At 44.1% G+C, this 15275-nt stretch overlaps 1 protein-coding gene across 1 annotated transcript in view; it reads left to right on the top strand.

Moving 5' to 3' along the window:
- Window positions 1-15275, top strand: part of RAB32 (RAB32, member RAS oncogene family) — a 28671-nt gene that overhangs the window by 809 nt on the left and 12587 nt on the right. The gene's annotated exons all lie outside the window — the stretch shown is intronic.

Here is a 15275-nt window from a genome sequence, read left to right as displayed (position 1 = left end):
TTGTTGGGGAGGGGGAAGAGCCACTTTCTGCTTGTCAGTTTTCTCAATGCATATGTTTGTGTTATGTGGAGGTAGTTTGATAAAGTTTTTCATGTATATATCTTATCTATGCTTTTCCGTTGTAGTCTTTTGTATATACCCACACACAAGCAGAGGTACTAAGCCTTAATGTGTAAAGTATATATATGTGTAAACTTTTAAAACATGGGCATAGGTTAAAGGTCTGCATGTGTGACAGCTGTGGAGGTTGTGGGGCTTCAAAGATGTTTCTACTCTTGTGTTGCATTCTGGATTTTCCAGAAGTTATCAGTATCAGCTTAACTAAAATATTTCTAAGTGTACTTTTTACATTATTCCAGACTTCTGGTGAAGTGTGTTAAAAACTCTGGATTTTGGAAATGAGCGTTATTCTTTATGATTTATGGCAGTTGCTGTGTTGTTCAATAAAAGGTGTTACTTCTTGTTTTAGACAAACTTCTAGTAACTGTAAGTTGCAGGGAGCTTTTGATGTGGCATTTTTTTCAGTTGCTTCACTACAAGGATGTAGTCTTGAAAGAGAAGTCTTCCCAGTTTTGCAAAATTCAATGTAATAGTCTCTTCGGTTCCTCTTTTCCTTTGCTAGCTCCCAGTTTGCTCTACCTTTTAAGACTACAAACTGTTTTATATAGCAGTGGAATGCAAGAAGGATTTCTTTTTCATCTGCCAAGTTGACAACCTTCCAGTTATGGGATCAGCATTCTCTTCCTAGTACCCATTCCCTCTCCACAGCTGAGTCCAGCAACTATTTATCATAGAGTGGGTCAGTTAGGGGGAAAGCTACTATAACTGCAATTCCCCCCTCCTCTTAATTTAAAGAAGTAATGTGATTACTGCAAACCTTTTGCTCTTCTGACCTTTTAGTTGGTTGAATCGATGTGATTGCAGAGCAGCTTCGAATTGGGGGTGATGCATAGGCCGATTTGCAATGACATATTTGGATAGGCCAGATTGCATGCAGCAGCATTTGAACTTTGCAAGTGTACTTTAACCTGGGTGGCATCAGGCAAGTTGCTCACCTTCAAATACTAGCCTGTAAAAGTGTAAAGCAGCCTTTATATAAACGTACTGTTAAAAACTCCATTCTGATAGTTGATTAAAAATGAAGGCTGGTCACTTCTCTTTTGAACATTTGTGTTACCAAAGCAGTCACTAATATGGGGGGTATTTATATTGGTGTGATTTTTCCAAATCCGCTGATAGCCTAGAAATGGTCCTTGTTACATATACTTACATTTACACAACCAGTATAATTTAACAGTGCTAACAAGCACCACCTGTAATTTCTATGTTGCTGTTACTGCCTAATTTGGGGGCGGGATGGGGGAGTGGGTCTGATGATTGATCTCAGATTCATTTGTAATAGCTCAGCAAAGGTTCCTGACACCCAGTTGTTAAAGAGCAGCAGTAAAATGACTTTCCCAGCTAAATTAGGCTGTTGAATGAAACAAGCAAATCAGGAATGGATTTTTGCGTGAAAGAACTATGAACTTGGTACAGTTTGGCATGGAAAAAGAATTCCTGGACTCAGAATGTGCTCTGAGGGAACTTGTTGATTAATTTTAACAGTATGTCCTTTGCATCTGATTCTGATAGGTAGGTCTTTGTGTTCTTCTAGTAAACAAAAGTCCATCCGACAAGCCTGCCCACCCCAGGTGTAATGGTTGAAAAAAACAGAACACCAGTGTTCAGTAACATATATATGAGTCTCAACTGACAGCCAAACTGTTGCAAATGTTTGTTTCAGATGCTGGGTTTCATCGAGTTCTATTGAAATTATCTTTTCAAGATGAGGTTGCAGATTGATGTACTGATCTGCAGATATTGGGTGTTTTTGATGTAGTCTTTTATTTTTATTTCTCTTAAGGCTGTTCTACAACAATAAATCTAAATAGTGTTTATTGTTTTCCTCGACAGAACAACAGAAAATGACAACCTGTTGGCAGTACTAATGAGACTGATGGTAAAGGACTAAGTTTCAGATATTCCACATCTTAACCTTTCCCAGACAGCGTCAGATATGGGAATTGGCATGACAGGGACAGGGATAAATGAAGTTATGCAGCATCCTAGAACTGCCTTCATTCAGCACTCTTATGCCAGCAGTGTCACTGGTGTAACTGAAATGCACCACATAGGAGTCAGTGGAAGGGAAGCTAGTGAAGGTTTGTGCTGGCCCCCCACCCACCGCAGGTAAAAAACACAAACCTGGCCAGAAGTAGTTAGAATGTGGCTTATGTTGCACCAGAGATACACGGGCATATCTTCCTGGTTAGAATTCCTTTGTGACTGTTGTATTTTCATCACATCAGGATGAGAGAATTGGCTAGTTTAAGTCTCTTGTCTAGTTAGTTCTGAAGCACAGTGTGTGAAGAACCAAATTCTGGTCTCCAAAGCTTTGTGTTACTTAATGGTCTGATCTTTCTGTGGTCTGGCACCTTTCAGTTTTCAGCTAATCAGTGCCATGAAATGCACTTGTAATTGGTTGCGCTTCATAAGTTAATGAAGTGCAAGTCAGTAGAGCGAAACATAACAATGCAGAGAATGCAACCTACCTGGCAAGGAGCCCGCTGAACCAGTGTTCCTTTTGTCAGTCCCCTAGATGTTTTGAAGTGTGTCCAAAACAATTTTGCTCTGCACTTTCTACAGAAGTGGTTACCCCAATAATAGAACAATATAAACATTGCAAGATACAAACACAGCGATCACGTGAAGTACTGAAACCATACGTTCTTGGAGAAACTGCCAAAATGGAAAAAGCTGAAGTTTTACTAAGGTGGCTGTGTAAATTCTGATTATTCCTTTTATGAGCAGACAGTCTTCCACACAGTGGTAGAAACTCATATATATGTAAACTAGGCACCAAATGGCTCCTCAGACCAGGGTCACAATCACCAAAATGGAATGCCTTGTTCCATTTTTGGGCCAGACAACTTGGAAGTAGTATTTTTCAATACGACTTTTTGGTTCCTGAAATTCATTCTGATTGTGTAGATAAAATATAATGGATAGAATTCTACAGGATGTGTTGCTAGTGCAAAGATCTCCAGGCATGTACCTCCAGATGGTGGAGACATCAGGTGCCATCTGTTGCCAAGAAGTGGTCAATAGCCAGGTGCAAAATGTGCCTGGCAACCTTCAAACTCTGCTTCCATGCAAGCAAGTCTCCCTGTCTGCCCATAGAAAGGTTCGAGCCGTTCAACCTATTTGTACTTGCAAGATGCCATTCAAAATCTTGTGACATACAGCCATTACTAATGTACCGTATTTTTCGCCCCATAAGACGCACTTTTCCCCCTCCAAAAATGAAGGGGAAATCTGGGTCCTATGGGGCGAATGCAGGCTTTCGCTGAAGCTTGGAGAGCGAGAGGGGTGGGTGCGCACCGACCCCTCTCGCTCTCCAGGCTTCAGGAAGACATCCGCAGCCTGGGCAGCCCTGCAGGAGGTCCGGCAGGGCTGTCTAGGCTGCGGATAGCAGCCTGCTTCCCGGAGCATCGGGCGCCCTGAAAGTAGAGCGCCCAGCGCTTCGGGAGTGCATCCGCAGCCTGGGCAGCCCTGTGGGAGTTCTCCGCAGGGCTCCCCACGCTGCGGATAGCAGCCTGCCGCCCGGCGGGCGGGGCGCCCTGAAGCAGAGCGCCCCGCGCGCCGGACAGACACCCGCAGTGTGGGGAGCCCTGCAGGGGTTCCCCGCAGGGCTCCCCACGCTGCGGATAGCAGCCTGCCGCCTGAGGCAGACATCGGCCAGCCCCACAAGCTCAGGGAGGTGCAGCGCCCTTCCTCGACCTGGTTTGGTTTTCCCGACCTGCTTTTGGGGGGGAAATAAAGGGAAAAATTTTTTCCTTTATTTCCCCCCAAAAAAACTAGGTGCGTCCTATGGGACGGAGTGTCCTATGGGACGAAAAATACGGTAACTTAGTTTCAAGTGGATTTATTGTTACATGCTGAATTTTAAGGCCAGGAAATATGTGTGCCCAAATTAGGTTACTGAGGCATCTGAGTTGATGATTGCAACCAGGGAAGCTAAAGCACACATGTCTGACAAGAGCCACTCTGACCCTAGAGCCCATTATCTTCTGAGAGAAACAAGTAGGATCTACAACAAAATATTGACATTGTGGAGTGCTCTAATTCTATTTTCCTGCCAATGCTTTCTTACAGGATACTCCAATCCATTAGTAAAGGGACCCCTGATCATTAGGTCCAGTCGTGACCGACTCTGGGGTTGCGGCGCTCATCTTGCTCTATAGGCCAAGGGAGCCGGCGTACAGCTTCCGGGTCATGTGGCCAGGATGACTAAGCCGCTTCTGGCAAACCAGAGCAGCACACGGAAATGCCATTTACCTTTCCGCCGGAGCGGTACCTATTTATCTACTTGCACTTTGATGTGCTTTCGAACTGCTAGGTTGGCAGGAGCAGGGACCGAGCAACGGGAGCTCACCCCATCGTGGGGATGCGAACCACCGACCTTCTGATCGGCAAGTCCTAGGCTCTGTGGTTTAACCCACAGTGCCACCCAAGTATTAGCACACTAATGCAAAACTTGGAGTTGCTTAAACATACTGATGTTCCCTCTTTTCCCCCTCACTGACTGCACTTGAACTCCTGATGATGCTTCCCAGCTGAGTTTGCTATAAGAGGAAATAATGAAGGTTAGAAGTAGAGGTTCCAAGAATATTGGGGGGGGGGGTGAATGTTGAGCGTCCTCTGCAATGGGGCAAGCCCTTAAGTAGGCTCTAATCTTGGTACATGCTAATGTCAGTGTCTCTGTGTATGTGCATTACAAAACCTCATGCTAGCACAAGTTGCCCAGGATTTCCTAGTTTACTATTCCAGCATAATTTACGTTGCTATCCATTTAAAATTGGGAACTAAGTTTTCTATGGGCTCTTATTTCAATGTTTGTTGATTTCAACAACTTTGTTTTTGTTTTTCATGATAGTCGGCAGGACCCAACTCTTTTAAATGTTAAATCATGAGGGGTTTAGGGTGGGAAGGTGAGGATAGCATTTAGAAGCAAGTTCCATTAAATTCAGTGTGACTTTCAGTGTAATCCTCAACATGACTACTCAAAAGCAAGCTCAGATCAACTCAGTGGGGTTTACTTCCAGGTAACAAATTATAGGATTATGGCAGTGATGGCCAAACCTTGGCCCTCCAGCTGTTTGGGGGCTACAATTCCCACCATCCCTGACCACTGGTCCTGTTAGCTAGAGATGATGGGAGCTGCAGTTCCAAAACAACTGGAGGGCCAAATTTGGCCATCACTGCCATAATCGCATTGCAGGGGATGCATACTTGTAAAGGAAATGGTGTGGTGATGCATACAGCCAACAGAGCGTCTGGTGCAGAGATCCCCTGCAGGGAAAGAGCCTGTTCTGCGGCAAGAGAACTAATAATGTGAGCGGTAATAAAGAGCATGCAGGCTGTGAGAAAGTTATAGTAGGGATATGAGGCTGCTGCTCAACTGTTTGCTAGGCTGAATATATGGTGCCTGAACATGGAAGTTGCTTTTCCAAAGAGAGCATCCACCATAGGCTAATGGGAAGTGGTTAAGCAGCTAACAGGAGTGTTTGAGCAACAGAGTTTTTTTAAAATAAAAAGCGCATGGCAGTAGACTTCTCTGAAGTACCATTCTTGATGAAGATAAATGAGACTCTATTTTATTTTACAGTAGTCTCAAATTAAAAATGGTCTTTTTCACTTGTAGAATTCAAAAGGAACAAAGCACCACACTGATAATCTCTTAACCATTCCTCTGACAACTCACCTAAAAGAATGGTAGGCTGCAGTCCTATGTGTGTCTATTCTGCATTACAATAAATTGTCCTTGGATAGCTACCAAATGAATGTTTTGCAGCAGTAAATATGTTCAGTATTTGGGGTGCATGGAGATAGTAAATGGAAGGGTCACAATGTTCTTCCTACAGATGAGTTCCAGTGGTCAGATGCATTCATAAACTAAACGTGCAAGTTCTTAGTAAAGCTTGCCCTTTAGAAAAAGGGAGTGACGATCCAGAGTGAGCATGTGATAGTCATTCTCTTTAATTTTTCATATTGTCTGTCTTTGCAGTATTGATGTGTGGCAACAGGCAAAATAATTCTAGGCATGTTTTGTTTTTTAAAATGAAATGTGGGTATCTGAAGCAAATAGGAAAATGACTCATCTACATAAAATCAAGCTTAAAATCAATCAAAGCTGGCATTTATATCATGTATAAAAACTAATTGTATTTTCAAGTGGAAATGCGTGGCTAACTGGGGGTAGAGAATTTAATTGCAGGAATCAAGAGTGAGTTTCAATATACATATGATGGCTGCTGCTGATGTATAAGACTTGGTACATACTTCCGTGCCTTTTCTTTTTAGAGCTTTGGTGGGCACATGTGCTGCCCGCAAGTACTTTTTTGTAGCCACCCTTTGGTTGGCTGTGAGTCTGCCTCTCAATTCAAAACCCTTTCTGAATGGACTGACTGGGAATCCAGGGATGGTGAAGCTGAAGTGGGGAAAGGAATACAAAGGCTACCTTGTCTCCATCGATGGTTACAAGAACATGCAGCTTGCAAATACAGGTACAAAAGAATATATTGATGGTGCATTATCTGGACACCTTGGTGAAGTTCTGATAAGGTGCAACAATGTCCTTTATAGTACAGTGGTACCTCGGGTTACATACGCTTCAGGTTACAGACTCCGCTAACCCAGAAATAGTACCTCGGGTTAAGAACTCTGCTTCAGGATGAGAACAGAAATTGGGCTCCGGTGGTGCTTCAGGTTAAGAACAGTTTCAGGTTAAGAACAGACCTCCGGAATGAATTAACTACTTAACCTGAGGTACACTGTAAGGGGTGTGAAAGAAGATGGAGAAATGAGAGAATGACTATTTTTGACTGTGTTAATAAATTTAGCTGTCAGGTTTTGTGTTTTTGTTTTTATATGAGAGACTTGGTACATAACTGCTTTGGCCATTCTTCAGCGAGTACTGAGTGCAGCCAGTAGGATAAAACTACAGCATTAATTTAGGGCTCATCCACACTTACTTTTTGCCCTGTGCTTTCAAGGCACAAGTCCGTGTTTTAAACCTCTGTGTCCAAGCACCATCCCTCCCACCACCTCTTTCCACAGGAAAACCTGCTCTTTAACACTGAATCGGAATTAATGGAAATTTGGGTTTTCAACGAATTGCCATTTGATCTGATTCAGCAGTAAAAAGCTGGGTTTTGTGGGGAAAGTGCTGGGAGTTAGGGAATAGAGCTTTAAGTGTGGACAGTGGTACCTCGGGTTAAGTACTTAATTTGGTCCGTTCTTAACCTGAAACTGTTCTTAACCTGAAGCACCACTTTAGCTAATGGGGCCTCCTGTTGCTGCTGCGCCACCGGAGCACGATTTCTGTTCTCACCCTGAAGCAACGTTCTTAACCCAAGGTAATATTTCTGGGTTAGTGGAGTCTGTAACCTGAAGCGTATGTAACCTGAAGCGTATGTAACCAGAGGTACCACTGTACCTGTGTCTAGAAACCCGGCAGAAAAGAAAGTATGGATGAGCCCTTAGAAATGCAGAACTATTGGGAAAGATACTTGACAGAGCATCAGGCTTGGAATTGATTATGACAGCATGTTCCCCCCAACAAACCCTAAGCACAAATCTGAAAGAAAGCTTTTCCATATTTATCTTTTGCTGGTATTTAGCACCCTTAAGGCTCTAACAGGGTAGAGAGAACAGATATATGCTGAAGGTGTAAATTGTGAGCCACGCTGATATGTCTGGTATTTTTGATTCTGCCTGAAAATGAAAGCCTTCTACACAGTCACAATAAATTAAATCAAACTTGCAACAGGATATGTCTCTTCTGAACACTCATTAATCTTGTCATTTGGCTATGCATGATTTGGTTATGTCAACAGATATAGGATTGTTACTTCATTTATTAACAGTGGCACATATGGCAACTTGTTTTAACTGGGGTGGAAACTCAAGGACTCCTTTATCAGACGAGTGGATTTTGCAGGTCTGGGAATTGGCAAATACATTCTACTGTAATGATTATATGACAGTGAGGGAAGGTGGACAATCTAATGATTTGTTTATTGAAAAATAGAATTATGCTTATCCTTTACTGGTGCAATAAAATGTGATAATTTCCATCCGCATTTAGGAACACCATAAAAATATATTGAATGGATTTATGGATATTTATGGATAACAGAAAGTTTTGTTTACTTATAGTGTGATAATTATTCATCTGGCTATTTTGTCTTTATAATTATTTTGTTACATTATCTTTTAGTACACTTTTCATTGTAATAATAATAAAAAAATTAAAGTAAATTGGTAATTGGTAAGTAAAAAACAGGGACACGGGTGGCGCTGTGGGTAAAACCTCAGCGCCTAGGACTCGCCGATCGCATGGTCGGTGGCTCGAATCCCCGCGGCGGGGTGCGCTCCCGTTGCTTGGTCCCAGCGCCTGCCAACCTAGCAGTTCAAAAGCACATCAAAGTGCAAGTAGATAAATAGGGACCGCTTACTAGCGGGAAGGTAAACGGCGTTTCTGTGTGCTGCTCTGGCTCGCCAGAGCAGCTTCGTCACGCTGGCCACGTGACCCGGAAGTCACGTGACCCGGACAGCGCTGGCTCCCGGCCTCTAGAGTGAGATGAGTGCACAACCCTAGAGTCTGTCAAGACTGGCCCGTACGGGCAGGGGTACCTTTACCTTTTTAAGTAAAAAACATGCCTGTGAGCGAGTGGAGTTAGGGAATGTGCATATTCTGGATAGGATTGTATTCCCTCCAAAGATATGGGTATGCAGTCTGAGGATACTCCTTGATCCATTTTCATCACTGGAAGCCCAAGCAACCTCTATTTCTAACGAGTGCCTTTTGCCTGTTTCAGCCAGTGCACCAGCAATAACCATTGGCTACTAAGGCCTGGCCACAGTACATTAGCAACCTCAAGACTAGGCTACTACAAATGAGTTTTGTGTGGGGTCGCCCTTAAGATTAGCTCAGAAGCTGCAATTGGTGCACAATGCAGTGGTTGAGTTGCTAATGTTATTCTAAAGCAGCAATGCAGCAGCAAGCAAAGGCTATAGCAGCCAAGTCTGCTGCTTGTGGCTGGAAAGCCAAACAGGATGTATGTGACTGTTGCCATGGAAACAAAGGGGCAGTCCATTCTGTACTGAGCACCGGATGTTAGCTCAGTGTGTGTGTCATATGACCTGTACAGGATGTACATGGGTGGAGTTTGGGGTTTCTCTCTGTTTGTTGAACAGAGCAGACATGTTTTCTCTGTACTGAAGTGAAAGACAGGAATAAAGACAATGTAGATACATTTCTGTCTGAGTCTGATTCCCCTCCCTGGGGATATGCAGGGAGGAGAAGGAGGAGAAGCAATTGGTGTGTTTTTCTCACAGCCTGAGGAAAATCGCCGGAACGGACCTCGTGTGTTTTTCCTACCGGGAGTCGCCGGAGGGAGGTCGAAAGAATTCAGCCGGTGCCTGGAGAGATAGGCACATACCTCTGACCGGCCCTGAATTCTGACATTGGTAGCAGAGGACGGTTGCTACGATCCATGGGAGTCTGCATCAAGGAGATTGTATTCATCCCTCTCCATGGAAGCCTGAGATGGAAGCTGATTCTCTGCAGCTAGAAGCTGACCAGAGGAAGCTGAAAGCCAAGCTACGGAGCCCAGGTATGAGATTTTCGGGCTTAAGGGTGTGAATGCAGATGGATTAATTCTCTGCTTCATGGGAGCAACGTTTGGGAAAAACAGCTCCGAGAGAGAAGTGTCTGCATTCCAAACATTCCTGTGGTTTTTCCTGTCCAAGGAAAGGAATGTGGTTGCTTAGCAACGCAGGCCAGTTTCAAGATAAGGGCTGGATGTCAGGCTGTGCTCGGAGAAACAAAAACAGCTCGTGTTTTGACTAGGCCTTTACAAAGGAACTGTTGGAAAGGGACTTTCCAAGCGGCCAATGTTATTGCTGCCAGGTGCACAGAGTGTAAACAAGCCAGCTATTGGATTTTAGAGGCTTGTGTTTGAGAGTCAATGCAAGGACTCAAAATGGATGTCAAGAAGGGAGTTTTGCCTTCTCCATCCCTCTTGACCAGTGACAATTTTGCATCTTGGTCTATTAAGATGAAGGCCTTGCTGCAGAATCAGAGATTGTTTAGGGTGATTGAGAACCCCATCCCTGCAGCACCAACGCCTGTTTGGGAGTCACAGGATATGAAGGCCAGAACTGCTATAATTCTGTGCGTGTCAGACTCTCAGCTTGTTCATATACAAGATTTACCGCACGCGAAAGATGTTTGGGACACGCTGAGAAGGACACATCAGAGAGATGCAGGTTCTTCAGCGTTGCTGTATTTTGAAAAGCTGACTAACCTGAGGCTTGCGCCTGATGGAGATGTTCAAGCGCACCTGACGGAAATGAAATTTCTGCGTCAACAGATGGTGGAACGCAATTTCCGTCTGGATGAGGAAGTGTTTTGCTTCATGGTGATCAACAGCCTGAATCGGACTTACAAAACGGTTGCCAGTCAGCTGGGGTCTCTCCCAGCGCAAGATCTAACGTCGGACAGGGTCTTTGCCGTGGTTCTTTGTGAACATGACAGACTTGCTGCCCTGGAAGTCAAGGACAGGGGGAGGGAAGAACGGAGTTCAGACACCCCCACTGCTGTAGCTACTGGAGGAGACGCCGTAGCTTTGAACGTTGTCCGATGCCACAATTGTGGACAGACTGGGCATCTTCAGCGGTACTGCAAGAAGCCACGTCAGAACAAAGGAGCCAAGGGAAGCTCCACGAAGTCTGAGGCATCAGGCAGAAGTCATGCCAAGTCACAGGCGAAGCCTGCAAAGGCTTTGATGTCCCTAAAAGCCACACCACAAGTGGGGAATTCCTTCGTTTTAGACACGGGAGCGACGGTTCACATGACCCATCGCAGGGATTTGTTTTCGTCGTTTAAGAAGCAAAGCTTCGTTGTACAACAAGCCAACGGTCAAGAGCTGGAAGCCACCGGAATTGGGACTGTGTATCTTAAAAGTCTGAACTTGACTATAAACAATGTTTATTTGGTTCCAGAGTTGAAGTACAATCTGCTCAGCGTTTCGCAGATTGCCAAGAAGGGACTAAAACTGTCCTATGATGATCAACACTGCGAGATCTACAAAGATGGAGAGTTGTATCTTTCTGCCAAAGAGAAAGATGGACTGTATTTGTTGACTTTTAATCAAAGTGATTACATGGAATGTAATTCTTGTGATTCTAACATGATTTCTTTTGCAGGTGTAACCAAGAAGAACGCCAAGCAGGTCACCTCGAGGGTCGACAAGGCATTTCAGCGGGTGTATGCTGATGTGATTGGTCCTTTAGCACCATCTAGAGGCAATGCAAAGTATTACCTAATATGTGTTGATTCTTTTACAGGTTTTGTCTGGATTTATCTTTTGGAGAGACCGAAAGAAGCCTTAGAAAGGTTTAAAGAGTTTTGTGACAAGGTTAAAAATATGCATGATGCTGACATAGATTGTCTTTGCACAGATGAGAAGCCAATTTTTCTCTTACAGGATTTCCAGAGGTTCCTGAAGAAGAAAGGGATAAAACACAAAATTGCAGCTTCCGAAGAAGCTTGGAACAGATGTGTTTGTGTTAGGGTGAACAAAGAATTGCAAAAGGGAATGCATGCGCAATTGCTTAGTTCACATCTGCCACATGAGTACTGGGCTGAGTCGCTAATGTCATATTGTTACACATGGTTGAGAAAGGTTTCAAAAGACTTGGGATGTTCTCCTTTTGAGAAACTGTTCCACAGAAAACCTTCTGTTGCCCATTTCAAGGTTTTTGGGTCTCATGTGAGAACAGAAGCTCCAGGTGGAGTAAAGAATGCCAGAGGCATTTTTGTGGGTTATGAAAAGGGTCTCTACAGAGTAATTTTGTCTGAATCTGGTAAGGTGATTCTCACAAAATTTCTAGAGAGTGCTCCTGAACAGGAGAGAGTGATTGTTCACACATTTCCCACAGGAGATGATGATGATTCTGATGATGATGATGATGAGTTTGATCTTATTGAGTTCAGTAGTACTGATGATGACAGCGATAGCTCAGACAGCTCAGTTGTCACAGTCATTGAGAAGAAATCTCACACAATGACTAGACCCTCAGAAGAGGAGGATGAACCACTGATTAAGCTTAGTACTGGTTCTCCAGAGAGTTCAGAGGCTGAACCAGAAAGCAAGGGAGAGCAGCACCTCTTGCGTAGGTCTGAGAGAGCAACGAAGGGTGTACCACCCAAGAGGTATTCAAAAGAGTTTACCAACCAAGCTATTGCATGTGTTGCTGTTGTAAACGACCAAGGTCAAATTGAAGCTGTGTCTGAGTCAGAGACAAAGGCACAACAGAGAGTTGCTAACCAAGGTAATGCAGAAGTACTCATTCCTTGGAAGTCACACAACCAGAGAGGTACATTGGTAAAACCAGTGGCGGGTAGTTCCAAGGGTGGAACTGAAACAACAGGGGAGTGTTATAAGTATAACAACTGTTTGTTTTCTTCTCTGGATGACGCTTTGCTCGCAGCACGCATTGATACTTTAGGGGGAGTATGTTATTCTAAAGCAGCAATGCAGCAGCAAGCAAAGGCTATAGCAGCCAAGTCTGCTGCTTGTGGCTGGAAAGCCAAACAGGATGTATGTGACTGTTGCCATGGAAACAAAGGGGCAGTCCATTCTGTACTGAGCACCGGATGTTAGCTCAGTGTGTGTGTCATATGACCTGTACAGGATGTACATGGGTGGAGTTTGGGGTTTCTCTCTGTTTGTTGAACAGAGCAGACATGTTTTCTCTGTACTGAAGTGAAAGACAGGAATAAAGACAATGTAGATACATTTCTGTCTGAGTCTGATTCCCCTCCCTGGGGATATGCAGGGAGGAGAAGGAGGAGAAGCAATTGGTGTGTTTTTCTCACAGCCTGAGGAAAATCGCCGGAACGGACCTCGTGTGTTTTTCCTACCGGGAGTCGCCGGAGGGAGGTCGAAAGAATTCAGCCGGTGCCTGGAGAGATAGGCACATACCTCTGACCGGCCCTGAATTCTGACAGCTAAGTGGGCCATCCTATTGTGCATGGGTAGGCAAACTAAGGCCTGGGGGCAGATCTGGCCCAATCGCCTTCTAAATCCAGCCCGCGGATGGTCCGGGAACCAACGTGTTTTTACAGGAGTAGAATGTGCGATTTTATTTAAAATGCATCTCTGGGTTATTTGTGGGGCATAGGAATTCATTCATATTTTTTTTCCAAAATATAGTCTGGCCCCCCACAAGGTCTGAGGGACAGCGGGCCGGCCCCCTGCTGAAAAAGTTTGCTGACCCCTGCAAGTATTGCACGTATATATGACTCCTGCCTTAAAAAAAAATTGCATTAGCTGCCAAGCTAGTCTGAAAGGGCTTCATATGCCGGAGCTGTTCCAGGAGAAGTCCTCGCCACAACTCAAGGCGCTGTGAAACTAGGTATAGATTTACAAGGGGCTTTAGGCAGTTGTGCCTTGAACAGCAGTCCCATATGAGAAATCACACATTTTTTAAAAAAAAAAGGTGGGAGAGGGGAGAGAATTGGGACTTGTACTGTCCCTGTTAATTGCTGCTTGCTTGCTTGTCTCCCTCTCAATTTTAAAGCAGATTTTTCTGTTTAAAAGTTGGAATAAGCTGCTCTTGGGTGGAGGTGGGTAAACTTGCCACTTATTTGCATACACAACTGTTTTCCCCTATGCTTCATCCTGTAAAGAAGACTTAAACATATAAATAAATAGCCTTTGGAAGACAGGTTGGCAGGAGTAGCAGTTCAAAGCAGCTAGAGGGTAACATGTTGACAAATGCCGAAATAAGGCATGTTTATTTCCCCTTTTGCAGTAGACTTCCTCCTATGTATGCACTATGAGTGTTTCAGTATGGCGTAGGAATCAGCTTTGCTGGAAAGGCAGGCTCCTCTTGATCCCGGCCCAAGTATGTTACTTGCTTAATACAGGTTGTGGATTGCAAGAGCAGATCACAGTGTCCCAGTTCAGATACAACTGCCACAGAAGGACTTCCAAAAATGAGTAGTGTGTGCTAATGCAAGGCTTAAGCAAAAGTCCCTGAGGTCTTGTGGCTTGTGGCTTTAGTTTTGCTCTTGTGGAAAGACATGGTAAAATGTAGAAGTGACTATTCATTCTTTTTATCACATGAGCTAAGTCTTGTGAATGGAGATCCATTAGCCTGAGTTTCAAGCTTATTTTCAAGACTCCTGATTAAGCAAGATAATAAGGAAGCGCTGTTTGGTGTCAATGTGTGGTTTCAACTCGATTATGAATTAGAAATTTGTTTCCTCTAAAGCAGAATAATATGTTCAAGCTTGTGCCAGTGTGCAAGTCTAGGGATTGGGGATTCAAATCACAGGCTGCCAGAAGTTGATGGCTAACTAGAAAAACAGGAAAAGTTACAGAAAATAGCTGCAATGCTTGTGTCTACCCACTAACCTTTCCCCATTTGTTTTAAAAGAGTATGTCTTGAAGATAACTTTGTCCACTTTTCAAAACGTATAAACAACATCACCAGAGTAGGAGGTAACAAACCAAACAAACAACCCCCCCCCCAGAAAAAAAAATATAAAGTTGCAAATTAAAATGGCTAAAAATGAAAAACACAGAAGCAGGATAAAATCCAGATTTAAAAGCAGCAGGATGGAATCACTTGGTATAAATTCTAGGCACTGACATGAAATCAGTTGGGTAAATAAAATAGTCTTGGCATGACAGTTGAGAGGAATGGTGCCAAGTGGGTCTCCGTATCCAATAATAATATCATGGAGGCCCAAATCTCCACTTGGCCATTAAGGCTTCTGGGTGCCCTTGACAAGTCATTCGTGGTGGTGGACTGGTGATAAGTGGACTGAAGATGGTGGAGCATAAACGTCTTAATCTCAGGGCCATGGGTTTCAGCCCCATGTTGGGCAAAAAGATTCCTGCATTGTAGGAGGTTGGACTAGATGGCCCGTGGCCCCATGATGCACAACCACCCTAGGAAGAAGCACCTGTAGCAAAGAACTCAAACATGAGGTCCCCTGCTCCTCTGCAAGGAAGCTGGGAGGCAAGCACTTGCCGTGCAAAATAAGTTACTTCCAGTGCAAGGCTTGCCAGGACATTCATAGAAGGGCACAGTCTTGACTGTGAGCAGAAGAATCACAGGCCTCCAACTGTAAATCTAAAATGAGAAGCAGAAGA

Source organism: Podarcis cretensis, assembly GCF_951804945.1.
Source record: "Podarcis cretensis genome assembly, chromosome: 3".
Lineage (NCBI taxonomy): Eukaryota > Metazoa > Chordata > Lepidosauria > Squamata > Lacertidae > Podarcis > Podarcis cretensis.
Note: the sequence above shows the minus strand (reverse complement) of the source record. Positions and strands in the feature narration are given on the sequence as shown.